The sequence below is a fragment of the Lepisma saccharinum genome, chromosome 5 (assembly GCF_977018435.1).
Source record: "Lepisma saccharinum chromosome 5, izLepSacc3.1, whole genome shotgun sequence".
NCBI lineage: Eukaryota > Metazoa > Arthropoda > Insecta > Zygentoma > Lepismatidae > Lepisma > Lepisma saccharinum.
The window spans coordinates 6,002,712-6,029,606 of NC_139233.1; the positions used below are offsets into that span (position 1 = coordinate 6,002,712).

General features: G+C 38.8%; 1 protein-coding gene across 21 annotated transcripts in view; it reads left to right on the plus strand.

Moving 5' to 3' along the window:
* Nucleotides 1–26,895, plus strand: part of sls (sallimus) — an 854,140-nt gene that overhangs the window by 171,892 nt on the left and 655,353 nt on the right. The gene's annotated exons all lie outside the window — the stretch shown is intronic.

A 26,895-nucleotide genomic window follows, 5' to 3' on the forward strand; every position in this document is an offset into this window, starting at 1 on the left:
TTCATAAGTGCTGTATTTTATTGCATACCAAAAGCATATTCGAAGGGGTTGTTCATTAAATTTAGGCTTACCGTACGTAGGATTTGATCTTATTTCAGTCTTTCTGAGCAGAAAATGTTATTTTTCCACGAACCAACACATGGCTGTATAGTAGCAAATTTTGGACCCAAAATTAGGCCTGTATAAAATTTTCGTTAGTATTTACAACAATTTTTGAACGTCTATTTGTGAATAAGGAACTCTGATATCACTTCTGCTAAGTGTAGAAACATAACCCAACCAGCACACCAGATTATCACACACCTGAAACTCATATTTCCCAAGCATAGTGTGGTCCGTATTCTACTATGTTTTATGTCCTGTGCAAGTTTGTTTTAGTAATGTATGATAATATATGTAACTGTTAGTGTATAAAAATGGATTTCACAGCCCCGTTTAGGGTGAATTTCCCTGCATTGGCAGAGGAGAAATAAGGCAACCTTCTCAAGTGGTGCACGATTTGCATCACTGTGCAGCCATGGGCGTCCGGAAGGGGAGGACAGGGGGGGACCGTGGCCCCCCCTGGAAAATGAAAGTCAACTAAAAATTATGTATTTTACACATATAATTTCATTTTAGCCACAATAATATGTGTTAATTATTGCATTAACACCATAAATTCAAATGTAAGCAATGTCTTTTTTTAGGGAACTACACTCTTTTGGGGGAAAATGTGACTTGTTTGCCCCCTGGGGAAAAAATACCTTGCTTGCCACTCCCTGGAAAAAATCCTGCGGACGTCCATGTGTGCAGCATTCAAGGCACTAGTTAGGACAGTGGGAAGCACAGGTATTGCTTGGCAATTGTACATAACTGTTTCCATTAATTTTTCCTCAATCCTATGCGTTTTTAATGAATGTATTTTTACGTATGCCGTTGCAGACTGTGTCAGCTGCTTGTTTTCCTTTTTTGTTATAATTATTGCTTGCATTGCGTAAAACAAATATATCAATTGATTTGCTTTATTTTTCTTCGCTTTTCTGCCACTTTTGGCTAATCGCGAAGATGAGGATGATTGCTGATAAGATGGACGAAGGGACAAACAAACGCATGTGGATGACGACAGCACGAGCCCCACAGAGGATTATTCTGGCTGTGGGTCCTGGCGCCAGAGCCTCGCTAGTCTGCAAATTGCAGTCCAGGGTGTACTACGTTGAAGCGTGTATTCAGAGTCATCCCGTAAAACAAATTGAATAAGCACGCTGCTGACCCATTTGCGTGGTAATGCATCACGCTGGCGGTACAATTAATGTGCTACTATACCGCAAAGCGTTAAGTACTCTTCTTTTACACTACTGCAGTTCTAAATATTCGACCACCACCCTTTCCCCTGCCGAGCGTAGAGCAAAAGCGCTCGCGGTAAGGTTGCGTGGACGTGACGTAGCTCGCCCCCACTCACCCGCCTTGACCTAAAATGGTTCTGCACGAATGTGGCCAGGAGACGATGGGAGAAGACTCTCCAAACACTCGAGCTCTGCAAACGAACAACTCCCACGCTTCCTGGATCCTCACAGTTGGCAAGAGAGTGAAGGAGTTGTTCTTGTTCCGTCGCGCTTTTCTTCGATTCCATTTAAAACTCGCCTGCATCTGCCCGACACGGATCGTATAAACCGTGAATATCAACGATAGAACAATTGCCAAGAAGTTAGTTTGGTTTGGTTTGAGTTGGTGTTTTAAGTCCACTTTATGCACAGTAAGGCTAATCGGGACTGGACCTACAGTTTAAAGTGGGATCCGAACCACTTGTGCCTCTACCGGGTATCGAACCCGGGACCCCTTGATTACAAGGCAATGACGCTACCACTGCACCATGGGGGAGGCCCTTACCAAGAAGTTAGTGACCCTCACGATCGAACTCAGTAATTTTTGCTTTTTGTAAATCCTGATGCTAGCTATAGGTATTTTATACTCTTACGGCGGGTCCTCTGCGTGCTGGCGAGGGAAGTGGGAAGTTGTGAATACGCAGTAGACCAACCAGACAACAGCGGTGGCGCCGAGAGTTACGACGTCGAGGGAGGAACAACTACGTGCACCTCGTTCTACAGGCTGCTGCATTTCTTATCAACTACTTAGTTGGCTTTCTTTCGGATCTTCGCCGACCTCCGTGGCGGAGTGGTTAGCATAGCACGCTACGTACCAACCCAACACCCAGGTTCGAATCCCGGCTTGGGCGTGGGTGTCCTTTTTGGGTATGCCTTCATCAATTTCATCATATCGTCACTCATCTTCGCTATTAGCCAAAAATGGCAGGAAAGCGAAGTACAGAGCATTCATTCCCTATTCACCGGCAAAAACAATCGCTGACGCTGGGCCGCTTCCCGCCGAGTCTCGTAGCGAATGTCAGGGAATGCTGTGTAGAATAAACCAAATCAAGCAATCAATTGACTCTGGTTTTAAAAGGCTGTCTCGGTGTGTGAAATCCACGTGCTATCGATTCGGCATTTTGAAATAGAAGACCAAAATGCATATTGTGTGTAGAAATATTTTGCAACGCTCGTTCAGTTTATCGTATACCACGATGGTCATGTTACTGTAGTTACTGAACATTATACATTATACAAAAAAAAGTAGTAATTTCACGTCGTAAGTGTATCATCGAGGCGAATTTTTTTTTTATTAGATTCTTAATTTCGACGCTACGAGCCTTCAGGGGAAAAAAAAATATGTACTCAACCATTCAAGCTATCGTATCGCATCCCAATCAATTTCGTGATATTCATACACTGTAAGGAATGTAACATAACCTTATGAACCCCAATTTGGAAGGGTCAGTCATTACATCGTTACAGAGTGAACGTGTTTAGGGGATGCTTTGTTCGTAAGGGAACAGAAAGGATGGTGACATTCACAACCAGCACAAAGCTCGACAACAACTGACCTAATATTATCCTAACTTGCCATCTGGATCACACAACACTTATAGCCATATTGTAATAGTCCACCAGTGGCGAAGTAGAACTCGCGTACATTGTTCAAGTTCATATTATTTATTATTCTCCATACAGACATTCTCAAAATAGGACATACGTGCTGTAAACGGACACTGTACTGTTACATATCAGTTAGTGACATGATAGCATTCACCAAAAACTCATAAATTTTATTTCAACTGATCACAATTTTCAGTCTCGGTTACGCAAAAAGGCAGATTTTTAAAATTAATTACATGAACAAACTCTCAAAATAAGTGAGTTACAAGATAATTTTAGGTAATACGTATTCATTGAATGAATAAGTGTTTAGTACGAAATTTCGTTAGTTTTACGAAATGTAAATATAATTTTTTTAAAAAAAAAATTTACGCGTATGTGGTAGGGAGGGTAGAGCAGGTTTAACTCCATCAAAATGAAATCCTGGGTACGTAGTCGCAATTTGCACAAGCAATAACAGGTTCTAATTTATTGAATAAGGTGTACTATATAAACCATAAAGAGTTCAGTGAAATATCCGAGAAATTTCGAAAATGTTAGGAGGTTATGATCGAATATAGTGGTGAAGTTTCACTCATCGACCAGTGAGAGAGGGCTGGAACGAGCTCAACATGATGAATTAGATGTTGTAAATCAGTACGCCCACCCCTACCCAATTGCACAGTTTTCTTCATTGTTATCCTCTAGACGATAGACATTACCTGACTTTGTATTCACCAAACCGAAGAAATGAAAATTAACTTTCAACTGCAACAGCACAACTTTGGAACGGTAAACCAGAAAATGTCACAATCACTGCTGTCTGAAGGCTCAACATTTGCAGTCTTGAAACTCGATCGTTTTTCCACTGAAGTTCAATGCCAAACTGTTAAACTGCCTTGAAGAAGGGAAGAGACAAGGACAGAACAGGTGTGGATGAGTATTACGAAAATAGCTCCCGAGGGCGCAAGAAAGCTTGAAGGGTTAGTATTTTAGGAATAACTTTCCAGACGTCTATACCTGGGCAAGATACAAGCAGTAGGGTGTTTTCTTTTTGTATTTTGCCGAATTTTTTTCATGAAAATAATTCAACTGAACAGTCATGCTCTAGATATGTTTTTTTTGCAGTAAACTTGCTAGTTTTAGCGAACGAACATACAAGTACACAAAATATTATATTGTTCTTGATAGGCTGCCGGTAACACATTTAGTCAGTTGTGTTATCAACGATTGTACCGATGTCGTTTGAAAAGAAGAATCAATGTTTACTTCATGAACAAACTTAGAAAAACCAAATGTTTGCGTTTCGTGTGTGTTCATCACTTTATTGTGTGACAGATAAAGGGATAACTCGCTATGTAAGTTGCCAGCGATTTATCTGGAATGTCATGCGCGTAGCATGGATTTTATGATGGGATGCGTCGCTTACATCTAAGGTAAACAAGGAAACTACTAGCGCCGCCAAGTGGATGGTTTGAACCGAGCTGAATACGTCTTAGAACGGCGGTAATTTGAAAATAGACAAATTAAATACCCTGAGCTGCAAGGTTCGCCTCAAGCATTTGTATTTCCGATACCATCGCAGTATTACTATATACGAGCTCGACTTACGCTAATTTAATATCTGAAATCCTATATATAGTTTTAGCTTTAGATGTTGTAAATCAGTACGCCTACCCCTACCCAATTGCACAGTTTTCTTAATTTATTTCATTTTCTTCAGCTTTAAAACTATCAAATATATATAGAATTAATCTTTTAACGCACAGCTGTTCGGCACAATTAGGCTGTTTTGCTTGTTATTGCCTAGGATTTCCAGCACAATTTACGCACACTCTTGTGCCACCCTACTTCTTATGTACGGAAGCTCCGTAATCCGTACCACAGACTATACCTTACCAAAAAAAAAAGGTAAAGTGTTCCCCTGTGCATAGCACCACGCCATGAAGGCGTATAGGGGGTGTGGGGGTAACGCCCCACACTTTCTTGATCCGGTCGTGAGTGGGGGTGATGTGATCAGCATCACGCCCCTGACCGCCTTTACCCCCCAGGGTTTCCCCCAGGTACCCATGTTATTCGACGCTGGGTAGGCGCCGGGGCCGCTTCCACCGTTAGAAAAGTTTCCGGATTTGAACCGGCCGGGGATCGAACCCGGGACCTTTAGCATGGTAGTCAGACGCGTTACCGACTGAGCCACCGCGGCCACTTACTCTTTGGTTAATACAGACGCTATTAGCGCCGCAAGACGGATGATTTGATTTGCACAAGACAGCCGCGAAGCCGAGGTACAGTTGTGAACAAGCCGGGAAGATAAATACACACTATTATGTTTCAATACTATGTGGGTAACAAACGAATACGAATGCTTACTTTAGTTTCAAATTCAGCTTGTTGTATTCTTCTTTCCAGACCTTGGAACTGAGGTCACTTCGTCAACTAATATTCGTCCAGTTTTTAACTTGCACACCTATATGCACCTTTTTGCATTTATAGGAATACATTGTCGACTGGGTACGAAACCTGGGGAGGGGGTGCTAAGGACAGTTTACTTTCTCTTGGTAAACGAGGCTTCGCATTAAGAGGCCATAGTGGGGGACAAAATTGCCCCCCTCCCACTCTAATCGCCGCCACTGTATGAATATATTCACTGTCACCGTGTGCAGAAAGATTAAATAATAAATCTGGCTTCAGTCATTCGGCACGATGTGGCTATAATTACGCACATCACCGCCTAGCAATCTGCCAGTCCTAAACTATCGTCGTGTTTCATTCATTTTCGAACTGCCTGCCGTAAAACGCCACACCCATATTTACTATAACTTTGATAGAATCAATATACACGTTACAATTTTTTGTGATGCAAATAGAGTTAATTTTAAAACCTCGACGTCGCGAAGAAAAGGAAAGCGGCAATACCTGTTTGGCATACCCAAGTGTTAATTTTTGAGGATGTCTTCTGGCCGCACCCCTCATTGACAAGATATACCTGTTCTTTGGCTTTGAGGTCAGCATACTCGCTGCTCACTGCCGCGGTCCTTTAGACTCTCTTCCAGGTGTGGGTGGCGCAGGGGAAGACTTATAGAAATTGCAAAACGCTTGCATGTTGAACGTTCCATTTTTTCTGTATGGTTTGGTATAATTATAACAGCGATCATCCATCCATCCGTGCATTAACACTTGTATCTTAAATCAGCAGAAAGTGAGTATACATTTATCGTGCGACCATTTAAATAGACCACATAACTATTACGGAAATTACATTAGATTTAATTCTAACACATGATTAATTAATAGAAATTAGATACTGTGACCTTGAAACTTGAACAGACAGGATGAGACAGTAAACTCGAGAAAGTCGATTTATTGCTCTACACACTCTTGTTCGTGACTCGAGTATTGCAGTAAAAAATACCGGTACATGAACATTTTTTCCTAATTTCAATTTGTTTTGCCAAGCAGTTTATTCAGAGAAACCTATATGGCAACGCACAGCTTATGTGTCGGAAGGTTTTTTTTTTTTTTTTTTTTGACGTTGTTGATGCCAAACGTAATGGTTCAGTTTCCCGTCAGTTACAACTAGAAAACATTGCTTTCATTTTGCATGTTTGTCCTTTTTTAGCTTATTAGTCATTTGCAGTTTATGTAGCAGTTGCTTTTACCTGTATTTTGTTCCTTCATGTGCGTTGGGCTTCCAAAGTTTAACAGCGTAAAATCCACTTTTCACATCGGTTCATATGCAATTGGAGAAGGCATCGTAAGAAAGTGGATAAGTATTACACAAAGCATTAAGATGTATGAACCTTCAGACCAAGATAAATGTACAATAGCTTTTCAGATACTTTCACAAATTGAGTTTTTTTATGAACGGTTGAAGCATCCATTATAATATCTAAAGTAACTTAACATAAATAAACATAACATTGTCAAGTGGCCGCGGTGGCTCAGTCGGTAACGCACAGATATAACGCGTCTGACTACCATGCTAAAGGTCCCGGGTTCGATCCCCGGCCGGTTCAAATCCGGGAACTTTTCTAACGATGGAAGCGGCCCCGGCGCCCACCCTGCGTCGAATAACATGGGTACCTTGGGGATACCCTGGCGGGTAAAGGCGGTCAGGGGCGTGATGCTGATCACATCACCCCCACCCACGACCGGATCAAGAAAGTGTGGAGCGTTACCCTCACATCCCCTATACGCCTTCATGGCGTGGTGCTAAGCACAGGGGAACACTTTACCTTTTTTTAACTTAACATAGACCTACTACTTTTTTAAAAGAATATTTGCCATTTTGTATAATTTTGTAAATTTTTTATAACTTGTTGGAAATTTTCGTCAGTGTAAGGTCCATCTTATTTTTCGACGCAGAAAGTACTTTCTAGTTTTCTATCGTGGCATTGAACGATAACCAGTGTACATCCACGAAATTAAGATATTAGTGCAAAAAAGTGGATAACGCTTTAAGCATTGTAGAAGGCGCGTGTCCGAAAAAAAGTCCCCAATCATTGGAGATATATTCAATATGGCCGGTTTCTCCCCGATGGTATACTGGTAACGTCGTCGCCTTGTAACCAAGGCGTCCCTGGTTCGATACCCGCTGGAGGCATACAGTGGTTCGGATCTCACTTTAAACTGTAGGTCTGCTCCCGATTAGCCTTTCTGTGCATAAAGCGAACTTAAAACACAACATATTATGGCATGTTTCAACTGCAACACAAGTATGCTGACAAAATGTCATGCACTTTCAAATATACTACATTGAATTTCCACACATGTCATTTCCCTGAGAGGTACTACTTGTCGGACATCTTGTATAATACTCAATAAATGTTGACGCAAGGAACTTTTTAGATGTATCCTCTTCTGGGTTACAAGGAATGTTGTGGTCTGTGTGGGCAAGGTCTCGAGGAGTAATAATTTCATCTGTCTGAATGAGCATTGTGACGTCCGCAATCTGCCCACGCCAGGTTCCATGTTAGTGGTTGTAATAAAATACTTGGAGGGGGAAAAATGAGGGATTTTTCCTTCAGCGACGTCTTCGATTTTTCAGTTGCAGTGTCCACCACGCGCAGCAATTCCCTTTTCGTGTTTACAGTTTCTGCCGAGGGCGTTGCGTGTGCCATGGCTGGATAACCTTGGCTCTGAAGGTACTGAGTCGAGGGAATTTTCTCTCAACGCAGGGTTATTACAAAAGTATTGCGTGACGAAAGGATAGAAATTACTATTTTTTAAAACTGCTCCTTGTTTATTTAGAACAGTGCTTTGTTACTTGTTTTATTCCATCAGAACTGCAGACTTGAAAATAGACATGTTAGAGAATATTCTGCCATTTCGAATGACTCTGTGATACAAAATGGGTTTTGGCACCAGTTAGCTTATATTGAGATTTTTCCCTACAGTGTTACCAGATCGAGTCAAACAACACTATCATGTATGCAACTAGGGTGATGAACTCTCCCGTATTTCCCGGGATCCTCCCGGCTCCCGCATGGCATTCTGTTCTCCCATATATTTAATTAACATCCAAGATAGCGAAATTTCAACTCATTCCTAGTTCGACGAGACATACACAGTGTGGTATTTAAGAAATTTCCAGTGGGGGGGATTCTACTTTCTAGGGACAGCATGCGATAATGACTTTATGCCATATAACATTTCTCCCCATGGATAAAATTTATCAAGCAGAAGGGGGAAATCCCCCATCCCCCCTACAAAATACCACCCTGGGCATACAAAACTTTAAATGGATTGCATGCTTAACCTTTGGTGGGCGGAAGTGACGTCATATCTTGCAATAGTTCATTGCTGCTTAGTTCTGGAGCAGCAGTGGACAAATGCATGTGGATTAGGACTAAGAAACATGGAAATTTGCGCTGTTTTATTCTCTATTGTGATCTATATATTATATAAAATGTAAAGTAATTATTTTGTTTAATATTATGCATACCATAAACATTTACTGGAGTGACGTCACACCGCTAAAAATGAACAAACTTTGTCGATTCAATGCTGAAAGTTGGTCACCTTATATGTAACATAATTGTACTACATGAAGATTTGGCACACACTCTGTAGAAACCTCAGCTAATTCAGGCTCTACCAGGACTCGAACCCGGGTCTCTGGCATACCGTGCCATTGCTCTAGCAACTGGGCTACAGAGTCACCCCTGACTTCGCCCGATTTTTGGCTTTCCGTAAAAGGGAATTTTTGCACTATTCTCGAGGGGAATTTTTTACCATGACGTTCAGAGATCTTTCACCTTGAGGATCGCAGAAAATTCGCATGTGGCTGAAAGAGATGCCAGCCGGATGGGACAGGCGAGGCATAAGTTATCTCTAATCTGCGCCAGCATACCGTGAAAGGAAGGGGAGAGAGATGGCTGCCAGCTGAGCAAACACGCTGGCGTGGAGACTCAAAAAACACGGACTAACGAACACACACACACACGAAGGGGTGAGGTGGGCAGAGGAAGGTAGAATCTTGTACAAAATACGACACCGAAGATGCTGTGTGTAAAAGCTCTTATTTCTCTGTCGGGTACGAAAAAGGAGACCCACCCAGCCAGAAATCCTGAAAAGCGAGGGAAGGGAATTTTGAAAATACGTTGAGAAACCTGAAAATGAACTGTAAATCAATTGTTTTTGAAGTTGTCATAATGTAGGGATGAAAATTAAAAGCACACTTTTGACCGAGCTCATTGGGCATGCATGGGTGTCCGGAAGCTACCCCCCCCCCCTGGAAAATGAATGTCCACCTAAAAATATATATTTTACACATGTAATTTAAATTTAGTCGCAGTAATTTAGTCAGTTGTAAAGGCATTACAGGAACATAACTTCAAACTAGAGGAATGTTTTATGAGGGTCAAATCTATGATGGAGGGAAATATACCTCATTGCCCCCTCCCGCCCGAAAAAAATCCTGCGAACATATGTTGCTGTAGTTTGCTTTGGTTCATTTGTTTAAACAAGATTCATTAATTTTTTTTTCTTGACTAGCAACTGCAGTTTAACACTCAAGCACCAAATCCTCCCGTTCACGCCCATTGTGGTCCAACAGTTCACCCGATATATTGGCATACTGCCGACTATGCTCCCAGTGACATCAGGAATAAATAAATGTGGAGGAAGCATTCACAACTAATATATCGTTAAATACCATACAAGAAATGCATATTTGGGCTGAAAGAGCATTTATTCATTTATTTGATGGGGATCGGTAAGAGGTCGATTAGAATGTTTATCCGCCCTGGCGGAGTTGTTATATGCCCCTCCAACGATTCAAAGCTTGCGACGCCGTGAACACAGTGGCGGAACAGTGATGTATCCACACACCCCTACCCCCAATTTCCTCAACGCCCCTCTTAAACTTTCCCACAAGAACCCAATTTATGGCTATTAAATTTACCCTTACACCCCCTAAACAAGAGCAGTTTACAACCCTCCCACATTGTGGTAAACCCCTGCCTCTCAAATAGGTTATTCCCTCACCAGTATGTTAATTGAAGAAGCCTATTGTTTTAAATGTCTCGCTGGTGATGATCTCCTTAATTTTTAGATGTGGTGCGGGTGGTTTATGTTTAAAGGACAGTTTATTGTTCGAATCGGGTGCGTCGTGAAGAAGGGGCCCTCTTACTTTTCGGTCTACCCACACATCCAACATGGATAGTGCAACCTGTTATGGTACGACACCAGGACCTCTTGTTTCACAGTCCTGTGCTCATAGAAATTCCTAAACCATGCTGCTTAATGTTGCACTCATCAAATTTGACTCCTTTCCTGGAAGCCACTCTGGAACGTAACAGATTCTTCTGCCGAATCATGCCCAATCAAAGAGTTTTCCCACGAGAATGAAGTCGCCATGTCCATTTACCCAAAGCAGAGAACGTGAGGTTATCGCTTGAATGACTGCAGCCTTACCTCACTTCGGCTTTCCTTTTCATGTTCCGACTCGTTCTTCCCTTTTTTGTGGCACTCTTGGATGGACCGTGAGGCAGTCTGCATTCGCTCCAGCGACGATTTCCTTTCGCGTGATGCAAGGTTTAAATATCGTACAGCAGATGCAGCCGTGCATGCATTTTTGAACACCTCTTCAAATCCAACAAGAATCCTATAGTACGAGCCAGGTTTTTTACTTTCTCTGCAAAGAAACTACAAATAATTATGATGCTTCTCGTCATCTACACCCGGTGTTAAAATGACTTACAGTTCGCGAAGCACAACTTCGCTGTACATCTGCATTCTACGTAAGTTCTGTTACATAAGTATCTACGCTTATGAGCATAAATGTGTAATTATTCTTGTTGTAAAGTTTGGCGTTTCGCGTTTACACCACGCTTTCTGCTTACGATAGGAAACCACACCCCACTCTTGGTTGGTGTGCGAGTGAGAGATTATCAAACCGAAAGAAAACATGCTTCTAAAATCTGTCAACTCTTGATGTCTTCCAGAAGAAACTAAAAGATAAAGACTCCTAGCTGGATTCTACCGTTGAATGTTCAACACCAAACTACTATCGTTTAATTGGAAAGAATTGTCTTTAGCAACAGCGAAGGAAATCTCCATCATGAGATTTGTTTCATGCATCTAAACATTCAACTGAACGATGAGTATGTTCTGTCACTTATTCCTTTACTCGAAACCGGGAACTTCCGTTAGATCTTCTGTAAGGTTCTAATTTTCAGGTCCTTTACAGTCGTGACAGTTTTTAAGTGAGTACACTGTTCCGTTATGCTGAACGTATTTTTGTGAACACCCGAGCGCCATAGTGTCAGGAATAGGAACTAAATAAAAGGTTGCAAACAAACGTAACGGAACCTCATCTACAATACATGGTTACTCTGTGCATAATGTTTATTTCCCTTAAACTTCTAAATATGGAAACGGAAGTTAAAGATCCGGAGCCGTAGCATATGTGGGCAATTAATTAGGAACGAACTAAATTAAACTATTCCAGGAAATTAACAGGGAAAGTAATTAGTCTCTAACCAGATGTTTTTTCCTCTCCGGTAAATTATTCTAATTTGGCAACCTTAATTATCTTCACGGCTGTCGTGTTTCCTGCACATTTCATGCTTGCTTTCCCGGTGTTTTGCAAGAAGTGAGATTTTTTCCCTTCTTGACCATTATCGGAGTATCTGTTTAATTATTTTGTTTCACGCTGTTGACTAAGCTTTTTCATGTGTTTTGAGTTCTAGCGCGCGCGTGTGGGTTTAATGTTAATTATAAATTCACTTGCAACCATTCCATTTCTACAGTACTTTTTTTTTTAAATCACATTGCGCTTTCTTTGATGTTAATTTTGGGGTAAAGATAAGAAAGGTTAATTTAAATTTGCATACTCTTCACTTGGTTATCTGAATGTAGGCGTTGTAATCGCGATGTATTAGTATGCAAATAGAGTTGAATATAATCCATTGTCTGTATTTTATTTACAGTGCATTTTGATTCAAGTCAATTGCTGTTTCTAAGGCTTGAGAAATGGAAGCCATATTCAGAACAATTCATGGGAGTGTGTTACGTAATGAAAATAAAGAGTAGACCAGAATTTAAAAATTAAGACTAAAACGAGACATGGTCTTTGTCAAGAAGAGGTCGAGATATGGGCTACTATCCCGTCAGTACCTCGGCATCATCTATACTTACAAGTATTTTTCATCAAGACGACATATTTTTCAGATAATTTGTATTTTTTTAAAAAATGACGTCACTTTTTACTAACTTCGGCCAATCGTGACGATGATGTAAGACAATTATGCTAACTTAAAGACGATTTAGCAGGATACTCGAACCGGGAACCTTCCATGGCGTCTTTTCAAATAAATACTGTATTACCGTTTGATTTTTATTGTTGCTTGGTTTGTCTTGTCAGTAAAAGGCGTAAATCTTAGGAATTTCAGAGATTTTGAAATTTCTCTCAATCTCTTCGGACGTTTTTGCCGTCTTATGGTGTCGAATAGCCTGAAGGGTGGGCTGCAATATCGTAGACAATATACGCTCTTTGTACACAATATTTAGTTAATATAGGTCCTATGAATCGGTGAAATAATGACATAAAAGACCCTAGAGTTGCTGAAGTAGTGGTCTCGGCTGAAGCAAATTGAATGCAGCGTCTTGCCTACATTTTGGCGCCAGGAGGGATGAAGGGATCCGGCATACCTTCTCATTGGTTACCTTCAATTATGACCGAACGAAGTTCCTTTCCCGCTCGCCGCCATGATATAGGTAGGCAAGACGCAACATTTAATTTGCCTCAAGAAAAAACACTCGACTTCATACTTTCCGCCACTCTACCTCATCGCGGTGAAATCTCTAACAGGCGAAGACTCGCCCAATCAAAAACGAATCTCGGATCGAAAGTTTCCTTTACACACCTTCCTTTGTAAGTTTTAACGATCAATCTCGGATGAATGGCGTGTTGGGGGACAGGAATAAACTGGCGTCCACGCAGAATACTATTACAAATTTGTACTTGCAGAGCTGGAACGTGACGAAGCTGTTCCGTGATAAATAGTTTTATTGGGCCTTCGACCTCGATTCGTAATGCTTTTCGGGTGCTGATTGACGCTTCTATAAAAGGCGGCAGAACGAGCGAAGGATACTCGATAGACGTCTAATGGTAGGCCGGTCAGCTCAGTCAATTACATGCATCCTTGTAGTCGATGTCAGATTAGCGAGGAGTCTATTTGAAACAACAACTTTCGAAGGGATTTAAGGGACATAATGTCGTGCATTCGTGAACGGATACTCGATCGGTTCAGCTTAAATCTGAGAGGCTTCAGGCAGTTACTAGCGTGTAATTGTAGGAGGTAAAAGTACGCGAATTTTTCGAAGAATTTCACCAACATGTAATTTAATATTATAAATCACAGTCTTCAAGGAATTGATTGAAGATTGTATATTATCTTGTCAAATATAGCGAAGCAATTGAAGAGTACCGGGGAACACCTCGTAAGTCCAGTTTTATCTATTTGCTGTTGTCAGTGGCATTAAATTGCTCCGTTAGTGTAGTTTTGTGTGGTGAAACTGTACAGATTAAAAAAAAAACTCGCTAATTCTTGAGAAATGTGCAAGTTTAAAAATTGTATACGATGGGAAAGTAACGAGTCTTGAAAGTTTGAATTTGTTCTGTAAAAACTTTAAACTGTGACTTATCCGGTTTTTGCCCTGGACTCTTCAATTGGAAAAAAACAACAAAAAATAACACAATTTCCAGTTGTTCACTTTTTAGATTTGTGTCTTTACGTTGTTAGACAAAACTTCCACAAAACAACCACAGCTATGTTGGGAAATCACGAAATTACAACAGTACATACGTAATTCATATGTAAATTAAATGCATTCCTAAAGTCGGTGATAATATCTGTTGACAATTGTTTTTGAGAGTGGGGATGCTTAAGTATTACCAAGCAAATCACCGTGTGAAATGCGAACTTCAAGAATTGAAACAAAACTCCAGATAAATGGTTGATATTTTCTGCACCGTCATACGCAAAAACTAGTATTTTTTTTTTTAAAAAAAAAGCACGAAAGCGAAACATTGATCAAATGTGCCCTGGACAATTTGTCGAGATATACTCGTACTTGACCATCCCACTGCACATGTATCACAATAACAAGAATCTCAACCGATGTTCATGTGATTAATGAACCCATAGAAATGTACTGTGTTGTGCATATTGAATGGGTAATTACTAGAAGCCTCTTCACTAAATGTATCTCAATGCTGAGTTATTGAAACGTAACTACAGAGGTGAAAAATGAAAGTATAAAAGTTGTCATTCAGTGATGATTGACAGTTGACATTACAATGCTACATAAAAGAGGAGCGTGCAACTTCTTGTAAACATACAATTAAACATGAACATCATTTCATGTGAAGATTCCACTATTGTGGCGAGCGAATCGTAAACAAGGTAATTTGAAATAAATAAAAAAACAACTTTGGTTTTTCATATCAACACATCTGTGAAAAAGTGAACGAGGTTAAAGAAAGAACTCTCAGTTGATTTCTCATAGTCGTCCTTTTGTTCCCTGTGGAATTTCGAGAGTTGTAAAATCGTTTTTCGTTCAGCCCAGTGGAAGCTGGGAAGTCTTCTTTTGCATTCACTTGATTCAAGTGAACAAACAACTTTACTGTGTATATTTTCTGTGATCTGCTATGAAACTGATGATAATTCAAACCCCATAACTAGACATACATATTTCGTTTTTGACGGAAATATTGTCAAATCTCACTGTAATGTTGATTTTTTTTATGTTTTTGAAGGTATAAGCCACCTTTCCTACCGTGTTTTGTCACGAAATGAACTGCAAAATCCGAAATATACTCTTAAAACACGAAATTTGGACGAAATTAACGATGCAACATTTTCTAGTCTGAATTAACCTGAGAGTTATGCAAATAACGGAAAATTGATTAATCCTTTACACAGGAATTAATACTCTGATAACTACATAAAGGTGATAATAGAAGGGAAATGTTTATTTTGTGAAATGATTGTAGTTTTTCAATAAAATGTAGTTATTTTAATGGTTGTAATACTGAAATGCCATTTTATATACCGCTTTTGATCCCGAAATGTGTCCAGTTTTGGTACCGAAATCTTGTTCTTTTATTCACCATAAATATGTGGCCCCACTCATACGACATTGCATCTATCATCGAACTGATCATGTGTGTTAGGCATTCTCTAAGTATATTTTACTTTCCTTTATTCTGAAATTGAAAAGTATCAAATTTAGTCCAAACCTATGCAGTGAATTGTCAACGCCAACGGGTTCCATATGCAAGAAATCTGTCAAGCCCTTATGCGAATGCTAAGTACCTAAGCACCTGACGAAACACACAAAGTTGCAGATCTCAGATTTCTCTTTGGTCGCTGGTCGTGTAACAAGCGAACGCCACTTCAGGAAATCCACATTTGAGAGTCTACTCACACAACCTAAAGCACTCAACTCTTCGCCTACCCGAAGCTTAGATTATGCCATATCCAGAGTTTCCTGTTCTTGTATTACCCAGCCAGTACAACGACCTTTCAAACCACATAGACATTTTTGTTACTGAAGCACGTATCAGTAGAACGTTTACGTACAATTTTGTAATTTAATTTTCGCATGTACTTCATGGGAGTTGTACCCACTGTTATGCTTATGTTGTTGAATTCCAATGCAAAGTGTTTGATTGAGTTGGTGTTTTTAAGTCCACTTTATGCAGTGTGACTAATCGGGACTGGACCTAGATTTTAAAGTGGGATCCGAACCACTATGTGCCTCCACTGCAAGGTGTTTGAGTTCTATGTTTGGAGTATAAATTTAAAAAAAAACCTATGATTGTCAAGGTGGTGGGTGACTGATGAAAACCCTTGGCGCTAAATAAAGTATTTAAAGGAACATATTTTCGGTTCCTGGCTGGGAAAGAATGAGTTAGGGAATAAACTGTCGAAATGTCATCTTCATGATCAGCTACATCTTATTGGACTTACAGCTTTACCTTTGGCAGTTTATGCTCGGTATACGTCGAAATGTTGTTTAGATCTTGTGCAGTGGGATGCACAAATATTAATATTTTTAGAGGAACTATTTTCATTAATTTTTCTATTTCATCCTACGTGTTTTTAAGCATTGGACTCTTTACTTCCTCTGGTGGAGAGGTTGCTACCTGCTTGTTTTGTTTTGTTCCAGTTCTTGAAGCTCTCATTGGCTAAATCAAATGTTAAATATGGTGGACAATTTGGTACTACTTACGCATACCACTCTACTGTACAATCACGGAAATTTTTGTGTTGTGCCGAATCCATTGAAACCCAATGGTATTGTTACAACCCAGAAATATTCGTGGCACTATAAGATTACGAGAATGTGCTCGACTTTTAATGTGCATTCTCTATCCCGGGAATCTCTGGAGCAAGACTGCGCATAACGGCAGAGAAGGGGAGAAAGCGAGTGGCTGGATGAAGCAATACACGCTGCTGCTGCAGTCGCTTTACCCCTCTACACAATCCCGTTCCCTCGTACTTGTTCATTGGTCGAGCTCTCTCGAGTCACTACTTGCGCAGAGACTTAACTTTCGTTCACTCGCTCCAGAGATTCCTGGGAAAGAGTATAGGGGAAGCTAGATTATGAGCTCTTTTTGTGCGATTCATGAACGAAACTTATTGCTTGTATTTGCACAATATAAAATAACCAGTTACTCTAGAAGTAAAGGTGTTACTTTTTTTAAAAATACTAACTTTAACAGAGTTTTTGGCAACTGAGTAAATTTACTATGTTTCAAACGAGCCAAATCAGTAAACACAGGATCATCAGACAATTAAGTATTCGAATTTGTTTGCTGGATTTGTACATTAATTACTTTAGATATGCGTGAAGTAACTTAACTGCGCATGACTCTGCAGCAATGCTTGTAAAAATGTATGTTTTTACACGTGTCCACTGTAATGATAGCAGTGCTGTGCTGTTTTCCCAGATAACAGGATCTAAATTACATCTTGCACGGACAGACACGTTGTTCACGTGTTGGCTTTTATGTCATGAGTGCTTATGGACACATTCTGCATTGCAGATGAAGACGTCTGAATTATTTATGTGCTAAAGGTGGGCGTCAACGTTGAAGCCCACCGAATACAAAGCTCCCAAGAGCAGTGTAAGCAGCTGGCGCAATTTTCTCGTAAGGGCAAAACGTTATGTCACGAACTTAAAGGATGACGTAAGCGATTCGTGGAAGAAAAATACATGAAACGAGAAAAGGCCTAAAATTGTATGCAGAGTTTGTTTTAGGTGCTGTTCTTACCGCGTAAAGTGTGCATGGCTGAATTCATTGAAGCGATGAACGAATTTGCATTTTAAGGATGTTTTGTGCAGTTGTGAATGAATTACATCCTCGCTCATGGACTTCTTCCGTAATCTTCGGGTTCAAATCTTGTACACTTCGGATTGAGTCAGTTATGTGTATGCATTCTAAAAAAGTAAAATTGAGCCGATACCACTTTGGGCCGATACTCATGCCGATTGCGATACTATTTCCAATTCCTAACGATATCGATGCTTGAAAATTGTGTGAATTTAAATTTCAAAATATTGATTAATATTACTGGATGAGTAATCCTCTCCGAAAATAAACATCTATTTACCAGAATTTTCTTTTTAAAAAAATTGCAGCAGAATATTAAAAATATACTTTTCTTCTTTCATATATTAGTTCAAAATCAATGGAACTTTGCGTGATTTCGAGGATAGATTCCGCGAAAGTGTCGCGTGACATTTTAGCAGACCCAACGAAATATTAAAACGCCAGAGAAGTAGCGGCCGGTATCGGTAATACAGTATATCGTCATCGAAAGTTTCAAGGGTTTCTTATGCCCCAATAAACTCAAATCCCTTTAGACCTGACGTATGACCAAGTATTTGAAGCAGAGAAGGAGGTTTTGTGTATGAAATGGAATTAGTACTTTCCCTGTTTTGAACTTTTGATCCAAAGTTGTCAAAATTTACCTGTAGATGAGCTTGGCTGCTTAACAAGTTTCAAAGTAAAAAAATTATACGAGTGTGTGGCACCCCAGGTTCTTGCACAGAAATCACTATCTCCAAAATAAGCAGAATATGGCCATACTTTAATTAATCTCTCTCATTGACAGTACTGTCTAGCTTAACTGTCTGATCTACCTTTAACTTGCTTTTACAGTGTCACATGTATTATAAGCACCTTCAGAATCAGACACGAATAACCAGCTGATCACAACGATGAGAGTTTTTCTCAAATATGAGCAAGTTTCACTGTAGGTTACATATCACAGGAGTTTCTGTATCAATCTCCATCCATTATTACTAAATAATAATGTTAAATGGCAATAGTGTGAGTTCTTCCTGCGAATATTTATGTACTAATCAACAAGTATATTGCAATCAACTTGTCACGTGAAACGGCTGCATAGATAAAACTATTTTACTGAACAATGGTAAGTACAAGGCATTTATAACAGTTGGACCGCGTTGTTAAACTACTGAATGATACTTAGATTTAGCAATAACATGGCTTATGCCTAGTGTATATAAATCGGTGTTGGTCTTTGATTGCGGTGATGGCTTCTGGTGCTGGTTGCAGCTGCTCTACCACTTTCTTTTCCCCATATCATCTACTGGCTCCTTGTGGTGAAAAGCTTTTGTGGCCATGATGTAGCGAACACTGTTGGTGGCTCAACCCACATCCACTGTGGAACTCCGTTCTCGAGCGTCTCTTGTGTCTCCCAGCAGGTGTCGCCATCAACTCAAGTGATTGCCGTTGCCGAGGTGAGGGCGAGGACTCCTCCGCCCATTGAAGTCTCCGACGATGCCGCAACAGACTGGATGAGGCTGTGTCAGGATGCTGCCAGATTTGAGGAACATGGACGAAACTGACATCTCCATTAGGTAGATTTCATGCAGTGTGGATAATTCTGGAACAAATGTCTTTATGTCTTCCGTAGACTTGGTGCAGTTCTCATGGTTCACATTCTGTGGCCCATTAGTGAATATTTTGCGCACTTCGAGACTTATTTTTTCACAACTAGAAGTGCTCTGTGTCATTATGAACTAATGAAGATTAACATATGAACTGAAATTGGGCAATAACAGAAGGCAACTACTTCTGTTAGTGTATACTTCGAACTGAGAATCAGCCATGACCTTTTGGTATGCTTTTGACTACTCGTTTTCACACACGTCTTGTCCAAATATATAATTACCAAATTGCCCATCACCATATTAGTTCACTTAGTTTTACGCAGTACGAATTGCGAAAATGAATCCCTCCCTTTCTACTACAACCAGTGGAAAAAAAAACTCTTGCAAGTGCATACATTGGCATCCTGAAGAGAAGGGCAACTCTCTCCTCTCTCCCCCCAACAGATATGTCAATATCAGTTCATTGTAAGTAATACTGATGCAGATTGGTCACAAGAATGCTAGAAATTTAAATTCAATCTCTCTTCTGTTTGGACGACAGAACAGTTCTGGAAAGAAAAAGTGCTTGCCTCTTTATGAAGGTAAAGCTCCTACGAATGATCTCACATGACAAAAGGAAAGATTGAAATTAGTGAAGGGCAACTTGCATCTACATACTTTTTCATGAGACTACGTAGATACATTAGGTGCTTCATTGTAGAAAATTGGTTTTGAAACAATTTGCACATTCTGATTTGGAAACTTTGTGAATCAATTCAGTATAAGGGGAGTCAAAACCTGGATTAGATAAGATAATGAATTTACCGAAGTAAATAACAAAAATATCACTGAACCTAAAATGGATCTTGTGCTAATCCTACATCTTAGGGGATGATGAAATTATATTCACGCGTGTAGTTGCAGGGAAGGACCACATTAAAAGATATCCATATTATAGTGTTAACTCAAGAAAACACAGCTATTTTATCCTTTGTGAGAAAAGCAATGCAGGAAAAATGAACTATGTAAGAATTCGTAGTGTAATTTTAAAAACAAGTTGTAGCCTACTCTTGTATTTTATTATGTGGTATTTTGTACTTCTCTTGTAATCTTTTGTTCATTGTTAATATTAAGTGTTGTTGTTATTCTTATTATACGCAGTGGCGGCGATAAGGAAGAGCGGTTCCCCCCCCATTAACGCCACTTTGCCCCCACACTATTCTACACCTTATCTACAAAGGGAAGTACACTGTCTTTGCCTCCCCCCTCAGTTTTGACACCTTGCCCCCCCCTCGATTTTGGAACCCAATCGCCGCCACTGATTATACGTAATATTTACTTTCTTGTATGTTTATAATGTTTATTTTGCTTGTGACGTATGTGATGTTGATAAAAGTGCTCAAATGTGTACTGTTTGTGATGGCGAACACTGACTTTCAAGAGTATTGTGCTACATGATTTAGCATTATCTTATCTTGTTATGTAGGTTAATGATGTTTAAAATATAAATATTTTTAATGTCTACTCAACCAGTCACTTCTGACTTGCACGCAAGTAATGTCCTGTTGGTGTATCAATCGAGTGTTCGCCACTAGCTTTGTGCCATTCACTTTTTAAAGTGTTGTTTATTTTTTAAAAGCTTTATTGGACTAGGTATAGTAGGGTTTTAAATTTTGTTTGTATCAATTTTCTTTAAGTAATGAGGTAAAAATATTTTTTTGATATCTACTCCTTATTGAAGTTTTCAAATGAAGTTGCTGAAATTGGAAAAATAATCTAATTTTTCCCTCAAATTGTACTTGAGTGTGAATAAAATATTTGCATCTTCCAGACCAAGAGTTAATTTGTTTTAAGATTTTCAAGTATGTAAAGTATAGTTTATTTAATTAAATAAACTCTTCTTCTCTAGATGCCACGAGTGTACAGGATGGGCGAAAGTCCGTTTAACCTCGCCATAAGCATGACGTAAATAATGGGTCAAAAACATCCGTCTTATGTCTTTCGTTTGGAGTTCAGAAAAAAGCTGTTTGTCATTAATCTCTGAATTTTTGGGCCATCGAAAATATGGTTCAAATAGATTATTTTATAAAGGTCTATTTGAACCAAAAATTTAAGTTCTTTTCATCTTCTTTTGTTGGGAAATTGTAATGATTCATGGCACCAGACAGAATCCAAATCTGAAAGCTCTTTCACTCGGAAATGCGATCGAATTTTAATTTCAAACCTTTTCGCATAATAGCTTAGATGTGTGTGTTTTATCAATCTTTTCGTGTGTTGACTCGTATAAATTCAATGCTATTTACCTCATTGCAAATTACACTAAAAAATGGTCTATGGCAGGAGTATACGAATATTTCACCCATCCTGTGTACTAGTTTCTGAAGAGGAATACAATGGACGATATTCAATGTGACGTCAGCGGCGCAGAGCATGGTGGGAAATCTGGCCAAATCCGCAATAGCCCGGCATCAGTCCGGCAAACCATAGCAAGCGTGAATCGAAGCATCTGCGTGCATGAAAATGACCCGATGTTTAACATTTTTGATTATATTATGTAGATTTTCAAATGAAGTTTCCTTTTGGTGAATTAATGAGTTTTGTGTTGTGTATGCCCTTGTTTATGTATTAATTGTGAGAGAGGACATCATACCTTCATACAAAAAATATACTACACAATTTTGTACTTCGGAACTTCTCTATATATTATCATTTTCACCAGACAGCTTTTTTAATTCACTAATTAATTCAATAATTTTAATTCCCCTCCACCGGGAATCGAATTTTGGATTCTTCGATTACAAGGGAATAGCATTAGCCACTGCACTATCGGATAGGCCCGATTGATTCCATGAGGAACATGCTCCATAGACCTGTATTTTTTTCGTATGTTACATAGCTTTATACAACGTTGTTTTGTGGCAAATAGCATCTTTATAGATACTCTGGTCATTGTCACGAGTCTTAGTAAAAGGTGAAAGACTATATGTGGCATATAATCGTTATATTTGTACCTCGATTCACTGCCACAAAAGCTGTGATCACAATACTTATCAAACAGGTTTCAAACACGCTTCGAAACATTTGTCGGAATGATAGCAGAATGCGTGCTTTCGGGCAATGAATTGTGGGGAAGTTGTTCGCTGAATATTACTCATAGCATGTCGTAATTTTCCACTAGCTCACGTCCCACACGAGGTAGCCTAAAATTCCTGAACATTGAAAAATTGCTTGACGGAACCACCTCTACGAAATCCACCTTCGTATGTGCTAGGAAAGTATTTTGCTTGAAAATGTGGCCCAAGTTAAAATTGCACCTAAAATTGTAGAAACAGTGTAAGTTTGTTAAGGCCGTACTAAAGGCAACTTTGTGGTAATTTTTCGATAACAGATGGCAGCACAGTTTGCCATGGCAACCGAGGGCCATGTTGCCAGATCTCCGCGTAATCAAGGTAGATACATACAGGTTGGTCGATTAGGGTACTCCTTGATGAGATATGACGTCACGTTGGCTAGCAGATTTTATTGAAAAAATCTTAAGTAGATGTGGAGCAACGTAATTGTTTATCATGAGATTTTAGTTGTAAGTTCTTATTGAAAAAAATACAACAATTTATCAGCAATGCAAGATAGTAATAGTCGTAATAGTAATATGAAATCCCTTGTATTGCATTATGTATTTCTTTTAATATTTCGAAAGCAGAAGAGAACATACAAAGATAGCTGTAGTTAATTCAAACACGAAATGCATAAAGTAAGAAGAGTAATTGAAATAATTGAAAACATTTTGCAATTACGTTTGAAGCGAATGCTGCATTGACTGTAGAATTCACTTTAGATGACAGTACTTGAACATATTTATATCTTTTATCGGTGACGTTAGCAGATTTTCTTCATAAATTTGCAGAATTTCAGTGAACATCTTGTAAATATTTATAAATATTAGCGCTCTCTAACGATCCTCAATCTTTTATCCTTCAAGTGAATAAACATGTAATTCTGAACCCTTATTTTTACTGAGTTTTAATATCGCGATTTTGAAAGAAAAATGTCAGAAGAATCCTGGATACACAATAGAAGACATATTTGTTATTTTTATAATAGTTCAATATTAAATACAGTTTTGTAGCGCATCTAATTTATTTGCATGTCATGTCACCACACAATGTCCTGTTTCATAGTTCTTTACGGATTTGGTCTATTCTGGTATTCAGTTCTGCAGCTGAACATTTTCAAGTAACAGTAACTGTAAACTACTTACGTTATGAAATTAGTAATTGTAACTCAGTTATTTTTCTACCTAACTAGTAAGTTGTACAATTACTTTACTGCATGGAAATAAATATTAACTTGAACCAAATGTTCTCCTCAAAGAATGGGTAAATTGACGATTATTAAAGCCGGCCCCCGTGGCGGATTGGTTAGCACATCGCGCTAGGACGCCAGGGGTCCCGGGTTCGAATCCTGGCCTAGGCATGGATGTTCGTGAGTGTCCATTCATCAATTTCATCATATCCACTCATCTCTATCATCGTAAACTAGCCAAAAGTGGCACAAAAAGCGAAGTAAAATAAAAGCAAATTAATTGATGATTATTAAAATCTCGAGACCATGAGGACAATTTTGTATTTTTTTCGTCAAGAGCCAGGATGTATCCCAAGTCTGTTTGTATTAGAACACTTGCCATATAAGATTACATACATAATCTCCAACAATTCTCATGGACACACAGTAATTTTATAGTTCAACAAAAATTCTAAAAAATATTTGGTTTGCTCAACAAAATGAAATGAAATGTTAATCGTCATTGTTTTGTAACAGAAGTTTACTGTGAATTTTATTGCCTCAATGTTTGTACATGAAATGTAAGAAATAAGTTATACGTAATTTCATGAAACTTAATGCTTAGCATTTAGTGGTCATCGGTGGTGAAAAGGAAATCGCGGTTGCAACTTATGATCCGAACAACGTCTTACGAGATGAAACAAATCTAGAGTAAAGTAACTGTAATAATAACTATGTCAAGTACTTTCTAAAGAACAGTAATAACAGTAATTATATGCGAATTACTTTCTCAAGTGATTAACTCGGAGTTACTTTTAAAGAGTAACTATTCAAACACTGCTGATATATCATCGAGTTCAGCAACATATTGGTATGTATTGCGAGGGAAGTTGAGCCTCTCCCTTGGGAAATTGGTAACGTAATCGCCTTGTAATACAGGAGTCCCAGGTTCGATAGACGGTGAGTGTACAGTGATCGTCAAATAAAAATGGGATAACTAGATCCTGAAAGTCTGCCTTCTCTGCAATGCGTCTTGTGTGTTATCTAAATCTACGGCGATGAGTGAATTGTAATAGCAAATTTTCAATGGCAAGTTCTGTCACTGCCGTTGAGTTAGGCAACACACAACGCCTTGCAGGGATGAGGATATTTCAGAATATAGGTGTCCCATTTTTATTGCCGGTGACTGTATATAGTGGTTTGGATCTCACTTTAAACTGTAGGTCCAGTCCCAATTAGCCTTTCTGTGTGTAAAGAAAATTTTAAAAAACGTATTTCGAGGGAAGATACGATACAGTAATAAATACCATTAGAATAGAAGTTCAATAGCTTACAAAATAATTGTTTACAGGGACTACTAAAACTAGATTTTCGGGATATATAAAATCATATTTCCGTTGTTGTTTCAGTGCATATTTATTATTTTTCTTTATCGTACCCTGCAAAACATTATTGCGATCTCTGAGAGCAGTGTTGGCGATTGGGTTCCAAACTGGGAGAGGGCAAGGACACTTTAATTTCCATTGGTAGATGAGGTTTTGTATAGTACTGGGGTAAAAGTGGGGGCCATCTGCCCCTCCCCCTAATTGCCGCCACTGTTTGAGAGATATGCTTTTTGCAAATCATCATCGTATTCAGAAAGAAATTTATTTTCTTAGGATTTTTGAAAATACCTCTAAAAATTTAAACTTGCAAGAATATCATTGAATGCGTACCAATGCTTGACAGACAAGACAAGTAAGTCACACCCCTGGCACTGTTTTTTTTCTCTTGTTTCCCCTAATATACAATTTACAATTGATGACCACTTGCTATCAGATATTATTAAGGCTTGAAACATAATTTCTGGAGCATATTTTGGACTCTTGATTTCTAGTAAATCATCACCATTCAATCAAGTGTCTAAGCTAGCAAGCAAAAATGTATGTACTCTTCCATGTAAAGTCAAACAGTCCACTTTGTTGATTTATAGTATATTCCGTAGAAGTTTATACACCAACTGCCATGGTACGCAACTGCCATTGTCGGTCAAACCTATTGTCCTTTTGTACAAATTTCAATAGTGCTCTTTACTATTGGTAGAAGACACTTCGATTAGTTTCTCAAATGCTCATCTGTAAAAGGAACAAATAAAAATAGTTTTAACATCGTATATGAGACTATGAACTTACAAAACATGTTTAAAAAATATTGATATTACATTGTTACAACCTTAGACAAGTTGAGTTAATAATGGAACTTACAGATGTTGAGTAAATGGATTTGAAAATAATGGATCCAATTGGCACTATAATGCTTAACGATATCGTCCTGTTATTAAAGGGCAGTTTGGTTCACGATATGAGCTCACTTCAATGATCTAATTTTATAATGAATGTTAAATATGATGAGCCTAAAACAGAAATTTGCAAAATAATTGTTAGAAATATTTTCATAGTAGAGTGATGATTGCAACGCTATATGGAGTGAGGTTCCTCCAGGTTCGAATCCTGGTTTCATGTATGTATTTAATCATTATCTTTGTTCCAATCATCCATTTTATCAAATCATTTTTCATCATCATTGTTCCAAGGAGCAGAAGTTGGAGGTAAAATAACAAATACATTATGAAATGGAAATTCAGTTCCTACTATATTTTTATTTGAATTGTTATAGTAGACCAGCCAAGAAGCAAAAACGCTTTCAAAAAAACTTTTATCTGTATGGAAAGTTAATAATAGGCATCCATGCAAAATCAGTCATAGGTCTGAGAGAAAAACTAGTCAAGCTTCAAACTCCCTGGTATTCGAAGTAAACTATTTAGTACAGACGGCTACTGAAATCCAATCTGATATTGAACCAAATATACGTAGCATAATCAGGACAAATTATGATATCTATGAAGCTCTGTGTCATCCACAATTAAATTATTGCCCTTGTACTTGCAAGTATGGGAACATTTATCTATACCGGTACTCATTTGGAAATTCTCAGTAAACATACAGACTTGTGTTCGATAGACGGTAAGATTTTAGTCTCATAACTGTTAGGGTGTACTTTTACACTTTAAATATATACAGCATCAAGTTATTGGACGAAATGCACTCTCATTATTAGCCGTCCTAAATTATAAAGGACAAGAAAACAGAAGAGCTTCATACAGTTTACAAAACCGTTTTTCTGACGTGTTTCTGTAAAGGAAGATAACAGAACTGTGTCCCCGAAACTTGCAAACAATCAGGGATCTCACATTACATCTATTCGAATCAAA